Raw genomic sequence first — 24,438 nt, forward strand, 5'->3', positions numbered from 1 at the left:
ACAGAGCAAGAAGCCGAAAAGTCCTTGGCCTGGTGTAAACACTGCTCTGCAACAATTAAAACATCAGCATGTTATCAGCGCTCTTCTCATCCTAATCCAAAACATAGCACCCTACCAGCTACTAGGAGGAAAATTAACTCTGTTCTAACTGGAACCAGGACAATGGTACCACAATATTAATGTTTAATAATAATAATACAATGTAAAGAAATGTTGCTGTTAAATGGAAACAGGTACATATTAATTATCTTGTCATTTATTCAAATGTAATACTCATTAGTCTCTGGAAAGTCTTAACGAGACATATAAAACAAAAACATCTCCACTGGAAGACAAATGTAATATTTTACTCCATTCCTGCTTGAATGTCCACTTTTACAGTGTTATCTTTTAAAATTGCTTTCACAAAACTGCATATTCAGACACATAAAAAAAATGTATCAGTTATATAGTGAACATGAAAATGACATGGATGAAGAAAAAATTAACTTATTTTTATATCAGTGTGCATATATATACAGGTATGGACACGCAGTTTACTTCAAAATCAGTTTAATTTCAGAGACACTTGGTTTCATTTTCAGCCATTTTATTAATAGTAAAACATGCCTCACTAGAGAAAGAAGACATTTTCAAACAGTGAAAAAAATTACAGCATTAAAAAAGTTGAATCCAGTATTGTAGATTGTGATTGAATGAAGTGGTGTGTCTCTGCAAGTGTTATTGAATTTCATACGCTGATTTCTGCTCTTACTATGACTTCAGCAGGAGCTGTTGCATACTTATGCCAGCAGACCCGTCCATCTTATTTAATATTTATCTGCAGTATCTGTTGAATTATGTTACCTTCTGTTCCACCCTCTGTGCATATTTTTTCCAATTCACTACATAGCATCAGCTAGTCTCTGTATTCTTGTGGCTCAATATAATTATATACAGACAATGATCATACAAAACCACTCAGCAATTCTGGTCCAGGCTGCTATCAGAAATCTTAAAGACAGCATTCAAATCACATGCGATATATGACTCTTGGAGTAGGAGTGTGGCCAGGTACTGAAATACTTTTTCAGAAACCTTGACATGCAGGAGATACTAAGTACCTGGTGCCAGAAATGTTATTCTCCTTTAACATGGATCAAGCCAGGTTCCCAAATCAAAGATCAAAGTATCCGCAAACTCACCTGTTGATTAGAGAGAGAGAGAAAAAAAAAAGAAAAAAAAAAAAGTTGCTTTGGAATGGCAAATCCACAGAGGAAAAAAAAAAAAGTCTTTTTTCCTGACTATTCTCATGTATTTCATGTGGAAATTTAATATTGCCCTTGTCCTTTAATTCTGATTTACCTATTTTTAAGACTAACAAATACCCAGTAAAGATATCTGAAAGCTATCTCCATCTTTCCTGAAACGAGTATTTTGAAAGAGGCTTATCCTATATCTAGCAAATTCTAATCCCTACCAGCTAAACTCTGGAAGCAAGTGAGGAATGTAGGTAGAAAGCTTTTCTCTTTCAAAGTCGCAGGCTAATAGCACGTCCTTTCTGTTCCAAAGTCATAGTGAAGACAAGTTCCTCTTGATGAAAGCGCCACAGTTAATCCGTCTCAGGATTGGTGTCTCCATGTAGCACCCTGGGGAACTAGAATAAAAAGAAGTGTTTTTCGCCTGGTGAGCTGTAGAGTTACAGTGCAGGAAATCCTTGTTGTACAGTACACTATATTGTTTCGCTAATGTATTTTTTCTGTGCTCTGAATGAAGCGCTTATATGCAGTGAAATTGGCTTTGAGGCAACGGATGAAACTGGAATGGTGTCAATGATCTGCCTTGCAGCAGAACAAGTGATCAGCTGATGGATCATGTTAAACCACAGATGGCTGGATCCCACCATGGCTGCTCCTGCTGGCAAGCCCATCAGCATGGGGAGCTCCTCTATTAATGCCTGTGAGGCTGCTCTCTGTAGCGAGGATACTTCCAGCACGCACTTTCTAAGGAGCCAGGCTCTGGTCTTGGTGATTAATTGTGATCATTTGTTTAAGAGAGTAAGCTCTTATTTTCCTCATGACCTATTTTTAATTATGTTGTTCACAAACCCCACATATTTCAGTTTATTGCTTTTTTTTTTAAAGCCATTCAGGGTAGGAAAAGGGAAGACTGGCTTCTTCAGTAGAAGTCATTTGAGAGTGTCTTTTCTCCCTTTTGCTGTTTTGTTTTTCAGACAACCTGCTATTGAACGTGAGACCTGATCTCCTGACACAGCCCTGAACTTCAGGCCTCTTTATCTGTGCTGCAGTACGGGGAGAGTCCTCACCAGGCAGAGGGCCGCCGTGCAAGCAGTGTGCGGACACGCGCAATGGGAGAGTTCCTGTTTCACTGATTTTATCACTTTATTGCTCAGTGTTATAAGGTCTCTCCACCCTCAATGAAAGCTGATATTCTATTGTTTTTTTGTTGTTTACTTGATACTACAAAGTTGTTCAGATACAAGGAGTAAGAGCGATACATTTTTAAAAGGCATATAATTACCATAAAGTATTTGTGTGGTTAGACAATTAAGAACACTCAGGCTATTTCCTCAGCTTCAGAGAAACATTTTCTTTGGATATTCTCTTTTGCATTCTGAAGAGTTGCTTTTATATTTAAAACCAGGCCAATATATAAAAAGCTTAGCTCTGGATGATGAAAGGTTTTCAAGAAGCAGTTCTTGGGGACTAGCTGGAGAATATTTCATCAGTGTTTATTGCTAATCAATTTAAGCTGTCATCGTAACTGATGTGATAAGGTTTCTGGTCAGCTAATGCTGGATATAATCAAACCTCACCTTCCCAGGTACCCTTATACAACAGGTATGAGGCTCTGGAACTTGATGGCCAGGCAAACGATGGTGTGGTTGAAGGTCCATCATGGCTGTAAGGGTCACCTAGAGCAAGTCAGACTACTCTTCATATCACCGTCATCTCTGTCATGAAAAAAAGAAGAGTTGTTGTCATAGGTGACTCTCTTCTGAAGGGAACAGAGGGCCCAATATGCCAACCTGGCCCAACACATAAGGAAATCTGCTGCCTCCCTGGGGCCCAGGTGAGAGACATTACCAGAAAACTTGCTCACCTGGTACAGCCCTCTGATGATTATCCATTATTGGTTTTTCACATTGGCAGTGATGAAGTAGCAAAGAGGTCAATGACCAAGGTCAAGGAAGAGGGACTTTAGGGCCTTGGGGCAATTGGTTAAAGGATCAGATGCACAGGTATTTTTTCCCTCTAACCTTCCAGTAGCAGGAAACAATATTGAAATGAGCAAGGAGACCTAGCTGATCAATATGTTGCTGCAAGGCTAGTGTCGCTGGCAGAATTTTGGGCTTCGCAATCATGGGATGGTCCATGCAACACCAGGCCTGCTGGCACTTGGTGGTATACACCTTTCTCTGAGGGAGGAAGGATTTTTGTGCAAGAGTTAGCAGGGCTGATTGATAGGTCTTTAAACTAGATTTGAAGGGGTAAAGGGATAAAAACAGGCTTGCCAGTGATAAGCTATAGGACAGCATGACAAAATTAAGGGACTGGATGCTAATGAGATCCCTCAGTCTGCTCCATGAGTTGCTGGGTAAAATGAAGCACATTTGAAATGTTTCTACACCAATGCACACAGCATTAGGAACAAGCAAGAGGAGCTAGAAGCCTTAGTTCAGTCCCAGAGCCACAACAGCATTAGTACAAGTGAAACCTGGTGGGACAAGTCCTGGGCCCTTGGACCCCTGGAACCTGGGGTTGATGGACCATGACCACAGGAATGGCAAACTCCAACCAACTCCAAACTCATGCAGGATTTGATGCTCCAGCTGGATGCATATAAGTCTATGGGGCCTATTGGGATTCATTCCAGAGTACTGAGAGAGCTGGCTGATGTCATTGTGAGAGCTCTGTCAATTGTTTTTCAATGGTCTTGGAAATCTGGAGAGGTCACTGTCAACTGGAAGCTGGCAAATGTCGTTCCAATTTTCAAGAAGGGCAAGAAAGAAGACCCTGGTAATTATAGGCCTGTCAGTCTCACTTCAGCGCTTGGTAAAATTATGGAGAAAATTATTCTGGGAGTTGTTAAAGAACACCTGAAAGACAATGTAGTCATCTTTCCAATGTATCTGGTCACAGCCAACATCAATTCCTGAGTGGAAAGTCTTTTTTAACAAGCTCAATTTCCTTTTATGACAAAGTTACCCACCTAGTTGACCAAAGGAAGCCAGTTGACTTAAATATCTTGGATTTCAGCAAAGCTTTTGATACTGTTTTTCATGGTATCCTTCTGGAAAAAATGTCCTGCATACAGATAGACAAATATATGATATGATGGGTGAACAATTGACTAACAGGCCCAGTTCAAAGGATTATAGTGAATGGGGTTACATCAGGCTGGCAGCCAGTCAGTATTGGGGTTCTGCAGGACTCTGTTTTAGAGAGTTTGTTTGTTTGTTTGTTTAGTTATGTTTTTATAAATGACTTGGGTGCAGGACTTGAAGGTATACTAAGTTTGCAGATGAGACTAAATTAGAATGAGCTGTTGACTCCATCGAGGGTAGAGAGACCTTGCAGAGAGATCTTGACAAATTAGAGGGATGGGCAATCACCAACAATATGAAGTTTAATGAGAGCAAATATCAGATACTGCATCTGGGATGGGGCAACCCTAGCTGTGTTTACAGAATGGGGGACAAGAGGGCAGAGAGCAGCCCAACAGAAAAGGATCTGAGGGTTCTGGTTAACGGCAAATTGAATATGAGCCAGCTGTGTAGCATGCCCTAGCAGCCTAAAGAGCCAACTGTACTCCAGGGTGCATGAGGCACAGCATGACTAGCCTGTCAAGGGAAGTTTTGGACACCATAACATAAGGACATAAAACTATTAGAGAGTGTCTAAAGGAGGGCTATGAAGATGTCGAAGGGTCTAGAGAGAAGGATGTATGAGGAGTGACTGAGGTCCTTTGGTTTGTTCAGCCCAGAGCAGAGCAGGCTGAGGGGAGGCCTCATGGCGGCCTGCAGCTCCCTCACGAGGGGAGCGGAGGGGCAGGCGCTGAGCTCTGCTCTCTGGGGACAGCGACAGGACTCAAGGGAACAGCACGGAGCTGGGACAGGGGAGGGTCAGTCTGGGTGTTAGGAAAAGGTTCTTCACCCAGAAGGTGGTCGGGCACTGGGACAGGCTCCCCAGGGAAGTGGTCAGGGCCCTGAGCCTGTTGTAGCTCAGGAAGCATTTGGACAATGCTGTCAGACATAAGGTCTGATTTTGGGGTGGTTATGTGTGGAGTCAGGAGGTGAACTCAATGATCCTTGTGGGTCCCTTCCAACTCAGGACATTCTAGGATTCTGTGAATCATGTAAGGCTCATAATGGTGATACAAGCCAATTCCTTCCAGGGTACATTTGGCAGATGAAACACCAAATTAATTAATACCTAGCCTTAACTAACCACCCTCAAATCATTTTATAATGAAAAAACAATGTATATATTTGTCAAAACATCAGTACAATATAGGAAAGCCGATGCTTATTTTGCATGCTGATGTTTACGGGAAGTCTGCTCTTTGCCTTGGCACTCGAAGCTTTGCAAAAGCATCATATTCTGGCCAACCTTTTCTACCTTTTCTCTCCACCTCCTTCCCTCCAAGAATCCTCTATACTCTGTTCAGCTTTTACATCAAATTGTTAGACAGGCATTCACTCTGATGGTGAAGAAAGCAAAGTGGCTTAATTTGTTCTTAAAAAAATAGTGAATTTCCTCATGTTCGGGGCCTGTCCTAGTAAACCTGGCTCTGTCTCAGAAAAATTAGTGTTCTCTGTTTTGCAAACCTCACCGCATTCACTGTTCAAAAGAACAGTCTGCGTGATGACTGGGGAAATCAGCTACTCTAATGTCTCATTATTATAATGCAGCTGTTAAAGCAATTCCTTTCCTTTCTGTTCAAAGCTTTCTCTATCCTCTAGAGCAGAAATTTGTCTGGAAAAAAAATTGCTACAACTCCATTTATAGATGCCAATGAGCCAGCTGTAATATTTGATCCATTTATTTTGATTGCATACATTCTCCTGAATGCATGTATTTTTGTTCTTTCGCCTGACAATTATGTCCTATATATTTATTGTTTTAGTAATAGTGTCCTCTTCATCTTCTTATGATTGTTTTTTTATCAACTGGTATAAATACATTTAGGGTGAGCAGTTAATCATGTTTTAGGATCAAGCCTCTCATGCTACTAATATGAGGATCTCAAAGTGCTGAAAAATGCTCACTGATTTTGCTGCAGTAATATTGCAACTTTTTCTGAGACTTTCAGTTCTAAGTGTATTTGATCATCCCTTTTTTGTACTCACACACCTAACTGAGATTGATGAATAAGTCACAGATATGTTAGGTGAATAATTTATTTAATTATTTTTGATAGCATAACTGAAGGGGGTGAATCCCCCACAATAGGAAAATGTGACCTTCAGATCTTTTAAGATCAGCTCTTCTAGCCTCAAGTCTGTTCATTTTCTTCTTTTCTGCAAATGGAAACTGCTATGAAAAAAAATATGTCTATAACTCACTTCTATATTCTGGTGTGTATTTTGAAGTGCTGTCATCTTCCATTTTGACCTGACTGATAATTAGCACACTTGTATCTTTATGGAGTCTTGAAGCAATATATGAAATATCAAAGAATTAACAGCAAAAGTTAAAGATGCTTGGTGTCTTATGTTTAAAACAGTGCCAGAAGAAGTTTTATATATTTTTGAAGAGGGGGTTGCTATTTCTTTCAGAGCAGCTGTATGATTTTATTTTTTCATAACAGCTCTGCATGTATTAGTCTCCTACAGGGCAAATTGCTTTATTTAACATGCCACAGAAAGCTACTGCTGTTGCATCAGGGAGATGGAATGCTTCTCTTAAACTGTAATGCCAATAATTGCTTTTGGACTTCCACACAAAGAAAGTTTGGTCTTCAAACTGTCTGGAAGGGTTTGTCTGTAATTGCTGTAATGTACAATCACTCCTAGAATGAAAAGGAAAATGACATATATTTAGAAAGTTCAATAAGAACAGTGCAAACAAGCAATGCCATTATCCAAGGCGGTGAACAAGCCTCATGTTCTGAGGCTGAGCCTCAGAAATTGTTTTATTGCACATGGTGAGCAGGCACATTGTTAATATAAATGTATAATGAAAGCAGTTGGAGTAACCACAAGAACACCCTCTGAAGCATCCATGTTTGGTTAAACATATTTGTCTGAATTCATACCAGGCTACTGGGCTGATGGATTATTAATGTTTGGATTCTCCCCCTTCAAACTGATACACAGCAGAAGAGAGACATCCCATTTATACATAGAAAAGTTCACTACCTTCAACGTCCAAAGGCAATTAACAGGCAAAGTAGTGTGTATTTTCCAATGGTCACAACTGTTAAAATTTTAGATGTATTTTGAGAGAGATATCTTGGCCAAATCTCTCTATATTTGTTAAGACACCTTCATGAATTTAACCCGCTTCCTAACAAACTTAGGGCCCTGCCATTGACTTCAGCTGCATGTATAAAAATATGTAGTAATAATAATAATAATAATAATAATAATAATAATAATAATAATAAAAGAATACAAACAGAGAAGGAAGTCACAGGTAGGGAGGTAAGTCAACAGTGACCTAAAATTATCACTATGGATTAACAGGATTTAATGTAGTTTCCTCAGAGCAGTAGGAAGCTGCGTTAACAGTCAACTCCAGTGTAGTTAACTCTTAGCAGACACAGCCTATAGAAGTTAGAAGCTGGCTACGGATGGGAGAAGCTGGGGACTCCTCTCCTGGTGCTGTGTAGCTGCAAAAATAAATGGAAATCCCAAAGGATGAAGGAACAATTTTTATCTACAAAACTTGACCAGATATGAAATGAACTGTTAAAACTCTCTGCAAAATAATCTTATGGGAGGGGAAGAAAATTTTACATCAAATGTTTACATATGACTTCTGCTATTGCCTCATATTTTACAGCCCTTTCCACACATGAAATAATGATTTTCTTGTCATCCTGCTAATTGCTATGGAAAATAAATGCATTATCATAAATGATAAGCCATCTTCAAGTAAGAAATATTTAACTGAAGCACATGAATTTCAAGAGATATCTATCATTATCTTTTCATTAAAAAAAATGTTCTTAGTATTAATACTAAGAGAGATTAAAAAATCTTTAAAATTTAATTTTAGTAAAATATGTCAACATATTCCTGATAATATCCACATATTTATGATATTTTTTCTGACATGCTAACTTCCAAAACTGATTTTTTAAATCAAGAATTGTTTTTTTAAAATGGCTAACATCATCTTAATATGTGTGCAGCTCAGACCAGCTAATGATTTCTCCTGCTAACTAAATCTTCATTTCTTAATGTTTTCTGGTTTCACTATATCAAGGTGCTGAAAGCAAAATATAGTCCTTAGGGCAATTTAGATACAGATCTTTCTACACTGTGATTGCACCTACAGAACAACACATTATACTGGTCTTTCCATGGGTTCATGGTGGGGATTTGTGTTGTAATTACAATAATCCATGTGAAAGTAACACCATGTTTTATTTTAGGAGGCACTGCCCCAGTACATTACATGAGAAAGTTAAAAATTGAAATACATTAATGAAAATGGTGTAGTTTGTATTGATCAGCTGCTCTCTAAGATATAAGCATTCTTTAAATCACGACAGACCTAGACCAGGAACTGCAAATAATTTTTCACTCTTTGCTTCTTTATTTGATCTGATTAAGTTTGCCCCACTGCACAGATGTCCTACAGAAGGAATCTGAGAAGCAGAATGTAACAAGCGTTTTTCTAGTTGAACTCTTTCTACTTTCCCCTTGGCTGCTCCTCATCTCCATCTCTGTCATCGCCTGGTCCTCCCCTGCAAGCCACATCTCAGCACCCTTGTGCTCCACCACCAGAGCAACGCCTTGACCTTTGATGGTGTTTATTGATAACAACTTTGAGTGTTTTGGCAACTGGTAAAGCATGCAGTGGCCTTTGTAAATTATACTGTAGATAGCTCTGCCTGCAGTTTTATCCTTGTAAGAGTGACTGAGGTACAGGGTCAGATGGCAAATGGTGGCTTTGAGATGTGTTTTCTGTCAGCATTTGAAAACATCAGTGTCTGTGTGATCTCTGGTGGGGGGAATGTCTGAAACAGCAAGTTTGGGTCTTCCTTATAGAAATGTTGGCATTTAAACACAGATATGTTGTGTTCCTGAACTATTTTTAGGGTATAGAATTGGGAAAGATGCACACAGAAATCGAGGTTATTCTGCAGGGGGAAGGGTCTAGGGTGTTGTGAAAATAATTTATGTTTTGCCTACAAAAATTCAGAGAAGGAGGAAGGGGTGAGATGCTGTAAAAGTATTGTAGGTTGACTCAAATCTTAATTTTAAATTTGTCTTGGAATACAAAAAAGAAAAAAGAATCTGTAAGTCTTTCAAACAGAAAATTGAGCTTAGTTGTTGAGTTTCTGTTTTAAAAGTAAGCAATGTTAAATAGTAGTTTAAAATAGAAAAAATATATATATTCTGTTGCCTTCTGAACTGGAAAGAGAGGAGTCTGACTGAAAAAAAAAAATAAGCAAATGTGATAGCATTTGATTTTGGCTGATCCAAGTGTACGTTTTCATTGAAAAACTGTTTCAGACAGTAATTATGTTGCTAGAACTGCTCAGAGGACTATTACCATATGTGGAGCTTTTTTTTCAGACCAATTTCTTTATAAAAAAACATTCTTACAATCTACAGTTCCCTTTTCCCCGTCCCTCATGAAAACAAACCTATGGTACATCCATATTCATCTCCTCATTTTTTCTTTCCGAAGTTCTGCTCAGCACATCCTGCTCCTAATGCAAACTTGCTTTGCATCTGGGTCTGCATCCTCCCTTCGTTCCCTCAAACCCTGAACTACAATTTTCTTTAATCCTTTCATCCCTTCTTCTAGCAACCCTGCTTCTCTGCATCTCCTCTGGTTCAACCAGGACATTTGTGAGAACATAACATCAGAAAACAACAAAGCAGGCTTGGAAAACTTCAAGTGGCTTATGTACACAGGCTGTTCCAAGAGGGATAAATTTCCATTTGGTTTAAAATGGGGTAATTCTGTTAACATGATAAAATTAGCAGTAATTTAGAATTTTTCATACCACTGTTTCAAACTGGCTCACACTTGAGATGTAGCCTGCATGTGTGTGTAAGGGAGAAAGAAAGCAAAATCTGGGGTGATTATTATTGTTAATATTTCTCTCTGAAACATAGCAAAATCTAACAATGCGGAACAATGGTTTGACTTTTTATCTGAAAAAGTCACTAATCACTTTACTGCACAAAAATTCTGCCCCCAAAATAATCGTATTTCTTATGGAGGTGCATTATACCAAACTTGAACAGAAAGTTCTAGTCTGATACATAGTTTTAGTCCTCCACTGAAAGCAAGTCTTGGTTCATCCTGGTTTATACTGTTGCTACACTACTGACATCTACCTGAAATCATCTACTGATCGCAGATAGATCCGTCTGCTTTTTCTGCTAACCCTCTGTATCTCACACTAATTGCAATTGCCAAGGTAACAGTCTTTATTGTACCCCATGGAGAGAAGAGCAGTCTTACTCTGGACTTTGCAGCCAGAATAAGTTACAATATAGACCAGAAACATTTAACTAGAGATGATCCAGTGATGTGTAAAATCATTTGTTTTCAACTCTTCTATTCCAAAAATATATATCTTCATTCCTGTTTGCCTCTTTTGATTTGATCTTCAGGCCTTTTACACCCTTACATCTTCGCTAGGATTACACTATGAAACATTCAGCATTTTACAAGATTGCACACAGATTTGAAAACTTCCTTCCCATCAGCCTTTCCAACCCCCACTCCCCAGATTTACACAGATCAAAGCAAATGAAAGAGTAGCAGTGGTAGTCCCACTGCTTGGGTAGGCACTCTGATCTGCTAAAATCTAGATGTGGAGCAAAGGAATCTAAAAAAAAAAAAAAAAAAAAGGAAATATCCCAAAGAGTGGTTCTCAGGCAGCTCTTTTGTATGGGGATCATATACTTGACACCATGCCTTATGTGGAATGCACATCAAATCACCTGGAGACTCCACATCAATGGTAGTTATGTGCATGCATGTACAACAAAAAGAATAGACCCTTAAACCAGCTGGGTGCATGAGAAAAAAAAAAAAAAGTCCAAAGAGTGTAAATCTAGAGGACTACATCAATTTTTCGTTTTTTATGCTCTCTTATACCTTTTTGTTCTTGTTGTTTTTCAATGTTTTAATGGATGGATTTTTATTTTTTAAGGACTCTCCCAGTGCAGCCAGCACTTTATTTTATAAGGTTCTGTCCTTAATCTAACACATCTGTGTTATCTGATCCAAGATTGCCCATAGGACAGAGGGCCAGATTCTCAGCTCCCATGCGCTTGTGCCGTGGACTTCAAGGGGGTTGCACTAACTGCAACAAGTCGATGGCTTGCTCGTTTGTTGTTGAACTCTTAAATGTTACCATATTTTTCCTTTAACTGTTACTGAAGCCCGTACCAAGTACCACTCAGATAAAATGATTTCCTCTGTGCCGAGCTGATTTTTGCTCCAGGCTGGCATTTACTAATTTCAGGGAAGTTTTGCTATCACAGTGAACAGGAGCAAAACAAGCTGTTTGTAGGAGCCAAGAGTCTTCAGTATTTAGAAAAAAGAGGTTTTTACCTCAGAACTGAGTCCTGGGTTAAGGCCCATTTGCCTCTTTTAATCTTGGAATGACAGGAGTGTTATAGTAGAAAATAAAACAAAACATAAAATCAAAAATAGAATAGGAAACTGTTTGTATTCCAGGATGAAGTGGGTAAACTCTAAGTTTACCTTCTGCTGCAGACTTAATAGTGAAAGGCAGTGCATTTCCCTGTCCCCAGCTATACTCTCATACTAAACCAATAAGTTGGATGGACCTGCTTGCCAAACCCAGTAAAAGCTCAGTGAGAGCCAAGCATATCCTCACGGGCTCCAGGCCTTTCCTGCTACTCTTCCACCAGCTGCTATGAGATCAGTGCTGTTTTTTTTTTGCTCACTCTGCTGCTGAACCACCAGGCTGTGGCAACAGTCCATCCCAAACAGAGATTTCTGACCACACTGAGGAGCAACATGTAACAGGACCATCCCAGAGACACTGGAAAAAGCAGGCGCTGCTATTGCCAAGTACGGCCATTCTCTCCCCTTGGGAGCCATCAGCCTTTCCTCCTGACCCTTCCTCCTCAAGTTGCTTTCAGAGATGCAAAGAAATAAGGATGACAATAAGGACAAGCAACTCCAGACCTCATGCACCCAACCTCAGCTTTGTTTCCACCCCTCGCATGCACCCTGACCCCATGCATGGTGATAGCATTTGATTTTGGCTGACCCAAATGCACACTTTTCAGCATGTGTTGCGTGTTTTTTAATCAGACTCTCTGGTATTGCAACCAACTTAATAATTACTCTGCACACAGCTGGCAGATACACTGAGCACACAAACTGCAGGGACATATTAAAAGAAGGAAGAAAAGTGACAACTCAGTGCAGCATGTGAAATAGACCACCGTAGATTGGCTGCTGTCTGATGTTAGCTCAGAGATCTACAAAGAATGAGTCCTCTCTTATATCTGGGAGCTAAGGAGCATCCATTGAGGTTTTTAGGCACGTGTGAGGATCAGAAGTGACTCCAGACCCAAATGTGGCTCCCATGTGGGATGCTGCTTTCAGGGTGCTCCCCTTCAAGTATGGTGTCCAGGGCAGAGGGATGCCCATCTGCAGGGCACAGGCTTGTTCTCCTTTGGCAGCCCCTACCTCTCCAGCTCTCACACACTGTTGAGGACTGCAGGCAGCCTTACAAGCCCAAATCCCAGAGAAAGTTATAAGAATAGGACAGAGAATCAACCATTTAAATAATTTGTAAATGCAGTCTGTGCGGATACTCCTAGGAGGTTGTCCTTCTTTTGAGGACCACTATTCAGTGGTAGACCTGAAGTTCACTGATGCTGGGACATGGGGAGCCAAGTATGGAGTAGTGATGGGCTCAAACAGAATCACTGTACAGCAGCCAGTGTAGTTCACACTGTAAAGGCAAACTCAGGTCTCGTGTCCATGCCATGATGTTGGCGTGTCAACAAGACCCACACCAGTGGGTCTAGAGACAGAGAACAAAGGCAGACAGCTGGAGAAGCAGCCCCAGGTGGGTTCGTGTACCAGAATGAAGAAGGAGAGAGGGCTTCGTGTCCTTACAGGAAAAAAAAAAAAAAAAAAAAAGGATCAGGCATTATTTAACTTCACAGGGACAGTCGCAGAAAACAACAAGAACCTGGAGATAGAGTTATGCGGGAAGTAAAAGAGACCTCTTACTGTGTGGATAATTAACTACTAAAACAATCTTTGAATCTGAATGATGACTTCTTCATCTTTTAGTATTTCCAGCTACCTTTTTGGAAGCTATCTTTTATCCAAACACACACTTTTTTGAACTCAATACTGTTGTAATTGGATGAAATGAAATGGTCTGTAATGCATATAGGAAGTCATATTAAGCAATCTGATGTTCCCATCAGTCCTTAGACATTATAAATGAACCCAGAAACTTCTCAGGGTGATGATAGATGTGGAGACTGCAACTCCCAGAGTGAAACCCTCTGTTTCAAGCAATGCAACCAGAAAACTGAGATCAAGCCTGCCTGTTGCATGGTTTTGCTGCCTTCTGCAAGATAGCATCGTCTGCAAGCTGGCCTCTTATATGCAAATTAAGAGCAGCCCTTGGGCCCTGGAGCTTGGCCAGCTCGACCCTCCTTTGAGCAAGGCTCTTGCTTGGGATAAGCCCTCGGCTCCACACGGAGAGAGTGGCGAGGGCTCTCCGTTATTTAGTCCCAAACGATACAGGCAGAAACTGGGAGCACTCCGTGTTTAAGGATTGTGCCCCACCAAAGGATTTTTGTTTTATTTGGATTTGATTTTTTACTTCAGTAACTGAGTTGAGTAATTTCCTCAGCTCCCATAAAGATACCTGGAAAATGTCACTACAAGCTAATCTTTAAATAATGTGTTGCTCTTACGGTGCTGACCCAGGCAATGCATCCCAGCTGGCTGCTTGCATCCTTGTATCTGGAGAAGCCTCTGACTGATTCTGCTATTACTATCTCTGCTTCTCCAGTCTGTTTCAACATTTTCACAAGTTTTTCTCTCTCTCTGTAAGTGATTCATTGATTCATTTCTCTCAGCTGTGCAGACTGATAGTATTGCTAGCTAAAAGAATGAGCACTTCAAATATTCATATATCAGTTAAGCTTTCAGACACAGCCTAATTTAAAAAATCACATAGAAGCAACATAGAAGACCCAATCAGTATTTTACATCAGTCTTCCAGAGCATGACACAAACATAAATAAAAATATATCAAAGTAAAATAGATGCAAAAAGAAATCTTATGGATCAAACATAATTACTAAACATAGCTTTAATTGAGAAAAAAATAGGTAATCTTTACTACTTCTTTATAATTGAGAATAAAAAAGAGTTAAAAAGGGTAAAAAGAAGGAAATGAGTAGAAAATACGATCTTTCAAAAGCAGTGACTGTTTAATGTACCTGATTTGCTAGTTGTTGGGGTTTTTCTTCAATGTCTTACATGTTCTGCATAGGCTTTAGCAGAAAATGAATTTTGTCAAATGACTGAAGATAAGATTATTGCAGATTCTTAGAAAGGGGAAGTGTAAGAATACTTAAAATCCCCAAGGCCTGTTTTATATACTCCATTCTAAGAGTTGTGGATTTCACTGAGACCTACTCCCATGAAATTATCAGAAAGTTGAAAAAGTCCTTTACAGGCACCCAGGGATTAATCTGAAACCTGATGAAAGGAAGGGAAGGGAGGTACTGCCCTGGGCTGCAAAGACTTTGGATCAGTGCATGTTGGGCAAACAATTGGAATAGCCTCTGTTGTTGTTGTTGTTGTTGTTTTTGATAGATGTCTTTTTCCACTGATTTCTACATCTAGACCAGCTTAGGAAGATATTGGGTAATGAGATATTGGCTTTCTGAGTGTGTCATGGCTGGGTCATGAAGGAAAGCAAGGGGATCTGTGGGATGAGATCCCAAATCAATCCTCTTTTCCCTGGAAATGTTTGGCAATACAGTGGGGAGTGCAGCAGGGACAACTAGGATTGCATCTCTCTGGGATGCCTTTTGCCTGGCAGCTCCAGTGTGTTGAAAACATGGGTTGGATGATGAACGTTTGGTAACTCGCTGCTTTAATGACTTCACTGCCTAGTGGCCACCTCCTCCGAGGTGGCTGGGACTAATAGGGTGTAGCAGGGCTGGGGGGGTGAATACAATGGGCTTGGGGCAGGAGGGGTCCGGGCTGCGAAGGGGGATGCAGCGGGGCCAGCCTGGGTACTGTCTATCTGAGCAGCAGGGTTGATCCTGGTGGGCAGAACTGGAGGAGGACACTGGGGGGCACCTGGTCTCAGGTACTCTCAGGTACTCTCCATCACCAGCAGAATGGGCAATTCAAGAGACACCCTCCACTGTGGGGCTCGCTGAGCACCACAGAGGCGAGACCAGAAGGGTAAGGGTGAGAGGGTCCCCAGCCCCCTGGGGGCCCAGCTCAGTGTTTGCCTCTAGCCCTGACTCCTGCAGTGGTTCCAGTGCTGTCCCTTGCCCTCTGTGCCATGGCTGGGAGCGGGCTGGGGGCGGCCGCGATCACCTGGCTTGGGGCTTGCAGGGCGACAGCACTGTTTGAAATCCCTCTGAGTAAAATTACAGAAAAGTCTCACGGTGCCTGTTTAAACAAGTGTGTCTGAACAGGAAAATCAAACAGACAGGGAGCGACTTCGGTTTCTCCACTTATACGATGTTTGAAATGATAAGCGAGGATATATTTTCACATAATTGGGCTGTGTCAAGGTACCGGCCGTTTGATCAGATAGGAGCTTTCTATGTAGTCTCACATCAGAGGACTAGTAAACTACAAATTAAGGCAGGCTTCAGATTTTGTCTGCAAAGTAGCTAAATAAATTGAATTTTATCCCTAAAGGTCATGCTGGGGGGGCTGGCCAGGGGCAGATGGGGAACGCAAAATGAAAAATAATGTCCTAGGATAACTAAATCCAAAACACTGGAAAAAGTAAGGGAATTAAGTGGCTCTGAAAAGGTCTCAGTCACTACTGAAAACCTGTAAGTATTGGAAAGTTGCTGATTAGTGCCCATGGACTTAACAGAGAGCTGTAAGAGTCCAGACTTTCCTCACCCCAAAAGAGATCTGCAGGAAAGCAGAGCTAGAAAGGGGCTGGGGAAATGTAATGAGCCATTGCTTCATTGACAACGTTTGGTCTGGTTTTGTTCCATTCCATCTGCAGGTTGCTTTTCATTTGAGTTGGTGTTTGCCTTCTTGTAACCATACCTTGACAGGGGTGAGACACCCTGGTGTGGGGTGAGGGCCAGGAAGCTCTGCTCAGTCCTCTCCATCCCTCCATCCCTTTCATCCCCACATCCCTCCAACACATCCCTGAAAAATCCTGTCCCTCTACAAGGCTGCCCCCTAAGGTGATCCCTCCTGCAGACCCATGGCTGGTCCCCCAGCCTTGTACTCCAGGCAGATTCCCAGGATCCAAACAAAAATGCCAGGAAGGCTTCAGGGGACCTGTTTGAGTCACAGCCAACCCTACTGAAAGGGGGTCACTAGAAGCCAGATTTAGTCCTAAGAACAAAGTTCCTGGTGTCTTTCTAAGATGCTCATAGTAGTCTTTTCTCAATTTTTCTTCACCTTCTTTCCTCCCTCCCCTTATTTTTCAAAATCTCATGTGCAACAGAGATGTTCCTTGTTGCTGATGGTGAGCTCGCTGCTCCTGTCCCTTGTCAGCTCTGTGCACACTCCTGTAGCGTTTCCTTCTCTGTCCCTGTTTTTTTACACATCACCAGTATTTATATAGTGTGGACAAGTGAAGAGGAAATGAATTTACCTGCGATTTAGGATTTTCCTTGTAAACAGTTACAGCTGAGACAAGTGGATGGCAATCTGTCCCCAGTTCCCCAGACCCAGCTGAGGGTGACTGCAGCATGGGGGTGTAGACGTCAAGCGTGTGTGCGCAACCATCACCTACTGCCAGTGCTTACAGCTGCACTGGTGACTGGCAAAAAGTAGGCTGCCATGGGAAATTTTGGTGTAAAAGAGGTGAAAAGGCTTGCAAAAGCCAGCTGCAAATCTAGGAGAGAGAACTGAATGCACCCCTGCTCTACCTGCTGGCACAGGGCCTGCCCTTTGTGTCTTTGTAGTTAATGTGACACCCATAGCTCATTATCTCTCCTTTCATTTTATAGGGGTCAAAAAAATAATTAAATAAAAATAAAAAATGAAAAGAAAGGAAAAAATAAAAAATAAAAGTGGGTGTGAATACTTAGTTGGCATCCTTTAGGTTGTTTCAGAAGTAAAACTCAAGCTGATCCAAATCCAACCCCAGAGTAATGGCACTGTTAGCAGGCCAAATCCCGTGCAGCCCCACATCAGCAGCATTGTCACCAGTGGCAGGATGACACCCAGCTTGTCTTCAGCGGCCCATGCTGCCAACCTGGCCCTTTGCGGCCAGCCTGGGCTTGTCCCTGCAGGGGATGCTCGATGTGTTGTAGGGCTCCTGCCCTCAAGCTGTGGATTGTGAGGAGAAGGCTGATGCTGTTTGAAAGGCTGCAAGAAGTTCTGCCCTGAGTGACAGAAGAGGAAAAAAAAAAAGGAAAAAAAAAAAAAAACAGCCGTTGAAAAGCAAAATGACCCAACACCACCAGAGAGCCTACACTTGTTGCATAAATAATGTCAAAAACACATATGCAGGGAATAACATGAAGGCAGCTGAAGGCAGACTGATGTCTAGAAATGTTATCTCTTCTGTTCCAAATCCTAATCAGCCCAGCAGTGGGCAAGCCAGGAACATTTTAGATTATGTCTACGCTTGTGGTTGATGGAAAATCTGAGAGGAACGTAAGCTTTCTAAAAGACAAATTCAGTTCCCCTACAAAATATTTGGGATTGCTCCCCTCCTCCTCTGGCAACGAGATTGTTTGGTTACATTGATTTATTAGAATGACGTAACTTGCAGTATCATATCTAGCCATCGGCTGCCACTCAGCAAGAGGATGTGGTGAGATCACATCGCCAAAATAATAAGGCGCGGGAGTTCCTAAACAGGAGGTTGCATATCATCAGGACAGCTTCAAATACTTGGGGATGGCTTTGATAGTTGCAGGAGTGTGGTGTTGTTTTGTTTCTCCATAGACAGTGTCTGGAAGATACCTGACTGCAGTTACTCTGTTGTTCAACCATAGTTTCCTTTGCACAAGGAAATTAAAATCCATGTATATGTATATGCATGAATATATACTTTTTTCCTAACTGGATTTTTTTTTTTTTTTTTGCTTAAGATGATCATTTTCTAACAATCTTAATGGAGAAAGAAAATAAATTTTTGCCCCAATCCTGTATCCCACCTGTTCAGAGGGATATTTGGGGCCTCGGGTTCCACAGAAGTGAGTTAAAGTTGGGAGGCAGAGGGGGCTGTATTGTCTTGGGAAGCCGGGTGACACGGGCAGGAAGGTTTGAAGAGGGGTCCAGAAAAGAGCAGGCCACCAAGTCCAGCTTCAGTGCCCGCAGGTTGAGCTGCAGCTCCCAGCCCTTCTCCAGCTGCTGCCTCCAGATGCACAGCTGGAGGAGAAACCCTTCTGCACAGACATGGCCCTGCCATGCACAGGTGTTGGCTCTCCCTTGATTTTTCTTTCTGTGTCCCTTTTTTTCTTTCCCCCAGGAGCTGATTGGTATCTAGCTGAAATGTATTTCCTTCTCAAAAAGGGGGTTTGGGTTTATTTTTTGGTGTTTCCTATGTGTGTGTGTTTCTTTTTCGTGTTGTTTTTGTTGTTGTTGTTGTATTTTGTTGTTGGTTTTTTCCCTCCCCGATTCACACAGACGTTTCTATTGGGAACAGACTTAGATCTGGACTTCTGCACTTTGCAGGGCTTTTTCAAAACATGGTGACGTTTGTTTCTTCTGCTCTATATGTTTTCTTACTGTCCTCTCCACAACATATTTTCCAGCAATTTGGAGAGATGTAAGGAATTGCTTTTACACAATAGGCAAAGAAAAGGGGGGATTATTCCAGTGGTCTTGCAAGTTTGGGGTATTTCATCTTCTTCAAAAGGGGAAAAAAAATCCCAAACTGTGTCCCTGTGAGCAAATGATTAGAAGAAGGCTGGGAATACAATAATTACCCCAAATGGAAACCCAGACCGCAGTCAAACAATACAGCTTTTGTAAACTGGCCTCGCCTGTAAAAAATCTAGGAAATCTCATAACTAGAGCTGGCGAAATCCTTTTCTTATGCAACGATATGTAAAAGGCTCCTGAGAAATAAGGAGTAAACATGGAAACGCTGCAAAATAGCATGATAATGAACTTGCTCTGAACATCGGAGATCGCCTTGGCGGTACCAGCATGGATTCCTTCAACCACAAAGTATTTTCTCATGTTAAAGAATTTGGGACAAATTACATTTCGTGACATTTCGCCAATAAACAAGCACATGAAGACAAATAAACCGGGACTTGCTGTAATCTACCTTGATCGTTGCGGAATTCAAGGGGTACCAAAGGAATTGGGAGCGAGACAGAGCGCGGCTTTGAATGAATGTCCTTTATGAGAGAGTGGAGAGAAGATCATTTATATCCTTCATATTTTATAGTTTTGCCTCTAGGAAAGAAAAGACCGGCGGAGCCCCGACTATCATTTACTCATAATGATCGCATTCAATCTAGTGATTCACAGTGAATCATATAATAAGGTTTCCATTTTGCGCATGGAGAAAAGAAGGAGGGGTAGTTAAACTTTGTTTAGTTCTCATTCATGCCCCCGGCCTCCTGTTTCCCTTGAACTGTCCAGTTCAAATGACTCACCCATGGGACGATGTTTTTTTTCTTTTTTTTTTTTTTTTAAATTCCCCTCCCTCACGCCCCCCCAGCAATAAAAATCCCTGGAAGGAAAGCTGACAGGTTAATTGTACCCTTATTCATTTTTCCTTCCAGCAGCGTTTCATCCGAGCACGCCTCGCCGGGGCCCGGCTCTGTTTTAGCAGCCTCTCGGGGCCGTGTCAGGCGTGGGCCGTGCCGTGCCGTGCTGTATCGTGCCGTGCCGTGCCGTGCTGTACCGTGCCGTGGCTTTGCCCCCTCCAGCCCATTGCCGCGGAGCAGCCAGCCCCGTGCAGCCCCGCTGGAGAGGAGCAAGGAAAGCAGCCGTTTTAATTTTTATATTTTAATTTTAGTTATTATTTTACTTTTTATTATTATTATTATTTGCCATTTGGGTCTAAACCCGCATCCACCGCCCCTGGAAACAGTGAGGACACAGCCGGCCCCGCGCCCCCCTCCCGCAGTTTTGGGTCAGGACGAGGGGATTTCGGCATTTCCGACTCCGCTCCCCCTCGCTATCAGTGCAGACCCCCTCGGCACACGGCTAGGCACATACACAGCCCGACGGCTCCCTGGTAATGCCTGGGAAAGGCGCAGCCGGCAGTCGGATGCTCTCTTTGCTCTTGGGACCTTTGGCGTCTGCAAGCGTTTCAGGTAAAATAAAAATAGAAAGAAAAAATATAAAAAGCCCAACAGGAGTCCAGCGCAGGGTAAAGCTTTCGCGGGGGAAGGGGACGGCTCGGCAGAGAGGGGGATGCACTGGGGCGGGATTGGGGTCGGTGGGATGCTGGGGCCAGGCAGGCCACGGGGCTCATCCCATCAACGACTTTTTCTCCAGCCCTCAGCGAGAAATAGTCGGAATCACCCCAGAAAAATGCACGAAGGAGAGGTGTCGAGCGGGGGAAAGGTTCGGAGAAGGAAAGCAGCCTGGAGCGGGAGGGCGAGGTGATGCCACACAGATGCCGGACCCAAATGCGCCTGGAGAAGCGATTCTGTTCTCAGGGAGAGCTGGCACCTCTGCAGCAGCTTTAAAACTAATGATGAAATAAAATAGGCGTGTTGTCACTAAAGGGAAACCACCGCCTTAGCCATGGTGCTTTCACCAGCCAAGTTCCCTCTTGGGCAGAGCAGAGAGTCTCGAAGTCTGCTTGACATCTTGAAGCTTAAATAACCGTAAGGCATTGTTACTCCCTGGCAGCAAAGTGCCTCGTTACGCCTGATTGAGCTAATTGCTTTGAAATAGGATATATTATCTATAATTATAGAGATTTGGAGGAGACGGCCAGCCCTTTCTTTCATCTTTTCCAAGTGCATCATAATGTCGCGATCAAATTAATTTGGGCCACTTGAAATAGGGCTCTCCTTTCAGCCCTGCTCCTCCGACCCTCAAAGAGCCGGGGACGCCGCGGCGGCTGGGGTTTGGCCATCCCAGTCCCCGCTCCTGGTAACCTCCCGAGGAACAGCCCAGGTGCCCGAAACCCTGAAAGTAGTTTGGGTTATGTCTGACCTGGCTAGAAAGGGAAAGGGAGAAAGAAAAAGAGAGGGAAAAAAATATATATAAGAGGGGAGCGAGGCAAAAGCGAGGTCTTTTGGCGTTGTCAGTGGAGAAGGAGCAGTGATGGGAGCAGGGGGAGCTGAGATTTGGAGGCTCGTAAAGCCCGCGGGACACTTTCGGCACTTACGGGAGACGTGGTTTTGGGGGGAGCTCCCCCCGGGCTGAGCCGCTCGGAGGGCAGCGGGTGGCGAGAGCGCAGGGAGCGCGCAAAAAACGCGCAGCGGTGCCCGGCGCCGCAAGTCCCCCGCGTCCCCAAAGCCTCCTGGTGTCTTCCAGGGCTGGCCGCTCTCCTAAGAGCCGCCGTCCCGGGGGAAATAAAATAGAAGCAAGGGAAACAACAACAACCCTCTCCTTTCTTACTCCTGCCTTTAAGTCAAAGATAACGTTTACAAAGGGAGACAATGCCCTGAATTGGCTTAGCGCTGCTCCTGTCCTCCCTCCCCATCCCCCCCGCTCTCCTACCAGCGCTTGTTGTTGTATTCCCACTGAAATAAAATGCTAGGGGTAATGGCTTTGCCTTGCACATTCATTATATGAAACGGGACTGTTTAGGATGCTAATTGCCCAATCCTGTTATCTAGCACAAGTGCCTTCAGGGAAGCGCCACAGTTCCCCATAAAAACACTGCATTGGAACAAGCGCCAATAAAGTCACCTATTCCCCCCCCCGCCCTTTCGCTTCGGTCTCCTGTATAGGAAAACGAGGAAAATAAGAACGAGACACTTAAAAACAAGCGAGAGTATCAGCATGACAGAAGCCATACCAAAAAAGTTCCCAGTTTCCAGCGGTGTTTTGCTCACCCCGGGCACGGCGAGCAAGACGAGGAGCGATCGGGTGCTGAGCAGTTCCCATTAAACAAGGAAAACCGTCTCGGGAGAGATTTCGTTTTGTAAATTCGGTTGCTTCATTCCTAACCTGGAGCCTGTATATTTCATTCAGAAAGAAAGGAAAGGGAGAAAGGAACAAGAAACGAAAGAAACTTTACTGGTTTCCCGTTTTCAGCCCCAGAGCTTGCCAGCATGTGGATTAGAATCAAGTCCTCGTTATGGTACAGTGATTAAAATACCACCAAGTATGACAGAAACGTAAACACAAACCGTTCATTGCTGGGAGATAAATAAAGAGCTAATTATCTCATTCTGCCATCTCTCAAGGAAAGCGGGATCTCGCTCTCAGTGTGGGACACACGCTCGTCTCCTCAAACCTCAGCAACATCCCAATGCCCAAACCCTTCTGCCAAAGAAAAGGGGGGGAAAAAAACAGCAGCTCTATTTTTCCTTTCATATTTCCGTCAAAACAATGAGATCGAAAGTAGCCTAGGGGCTGCCCGGGGGTCTAATAAACACATCACTTTTTTTTTTTTTTTCTTTCGCACGGTTGCGTTTGGGAGCAGGGAAAAAAAAATATAAGTGATCCTACCTGTAGGATCGGGGGGGGGGGGGCAACGTGAAACACAAATGCACCGCTATTTGCGCGTGTGTTTCCTTAGGCGGGGATGGGGGGGGGGGGGAGGGTTGCATCTTCGCGTCAAGCACCGGGGCTTTGGGAAAATGTCGTGTGATTGGTAGAGCAAACTAATTTTGTCAGGCTGAATGTGCCGATGTCCCAGGGCTAAGGCGCCTTGCTCCCTTGATGCGGGTTAACGTCCTCAATAGTCCCCCTCCAGCTGAAGCCTTTGATCCGACCGCTGCTGGCGCCTAAAAACAACATCACTTGTCTGCCTATTAGAGGCACTGACTAATCGTGACAGATTGTTTATTCTCGCAATTAGCAATGCAGCCGCTTCTCCGGGCGCTGCCCCCCTACCCCCTTTACCCCCCCCCCCCCAACCCCGGCCCCAAGCCCCCAGCCCCCGACCCCCAGCCCCCGGCCCGACGGCTGCTGCGGGATGCGGCGGAGCTGCCCGGTGCATCCCGCTGGATGCACAGCACAAGGTGTGCGTGTGCTCGGTGGGTAAGGGACACGCGTGGGTAGGGTACACGCGTGGATAGGGCACCCGCGGGGCGCCACCTCCAGCAAGCGGGGGGGTGCGGGTGTCGTGTGCGCGCGGGACAACTCAATGCAACCAGATCCCGTTGTTTATCAGTCAATAAAGCGTCTATGATATCAATTCATTTCATACTGTATACGCTCCTAATCTCCCATCTTTATGGGGGCCGGCTAAAAGGAAAGGGAATTCGCCGTCCCTCCCCGTTTAGATAATTACCCTTAAATGACTGCGAGAGCCTCCTGTGTTTCCAGGAGATTAGAGCCCTGCAGCTATCAATAAACTTTTCCCAGCGAGCGGCCAATCGCCTCAGTAGAGAGCGGCTCCCTTTTACTGCACATCCGTCCTGGGCGCGGGGATAAGGGCTCGTAAAACAAATTTACAAAACAAAATAGCCCGGACTTTAATGGGGCCGGGGCTTAGATGTGCCTTTTTTTAGGGGAATGAATATTTCATGGCCCGGAGACACGCACGCATCCGCGCCAGAGGTTGCGCGCACGTAGGCGCACACGGGCGCAGACCCACGCACCCACCCAAAGAAAACCAAAAGAAAAAACCCGAAACAAGCTTTATTTTATTATTTTTTTCCAAGGTGTAGCCAACCCTAGAAACACAGGGGGTCAACGCAGAGCTCTCACACCCGGTACAGGGCCATGTCAGGGGGTTGCAGGAGGAAAATCCCAGCCTCGCTGCCTCCACCGGCGTTTCCCCGACGTTAGCAAGCCCTTGCCCGATGCCCGAGCCTCCGTCCCGTCCCGTCCCATCCCCTTCTCCCGCGTTACGCCCCGCTCCAGCCGCCGGCCCAGGCCGCCTTCACCCGCGGCTGGGAGCCGAGCGGGACGCCCCGCACCGCCCCGACGGCGGCCGAGCCCTCTCCCCTCCCTCCTC

At 43.7% G+C, this 24,438-nt stretch overlaps 1 long non-coding RNA gene across 1 annotated transcript; it reads right to left on the reverse strand.

Annotated features, from left to right (window-relative positions):
* Positions 1-363: 363 nt before the first annotated feature.
* Positions 364-22,903, reverse strand: LOC310898955. The gene is made up of 4 exons (XR_014583873.1): positions 22,327-22,903; positions 4,213-4,307; positions 2,816-2,953; positions 364-1,636 (listed from the first exon to the last, which is right to left on the reverse strand). It is a non-coding gene; the product is annotated as an uncharacterized lncRNA (long non-coding RNA).
* Between the last annotated feature and the right edge of the window lie 1,535 nt (positions 22,904-24,438).

Source organism: Anser anser (genome assembly GCF_964211835.1).
Source record: "Anser anser genome assembly, chromosome: 4".
NCBI lineage: Eukaryota > Metazoa > Chordata > Aves > Anseriformes > Anatidae > Anser > Anser anser.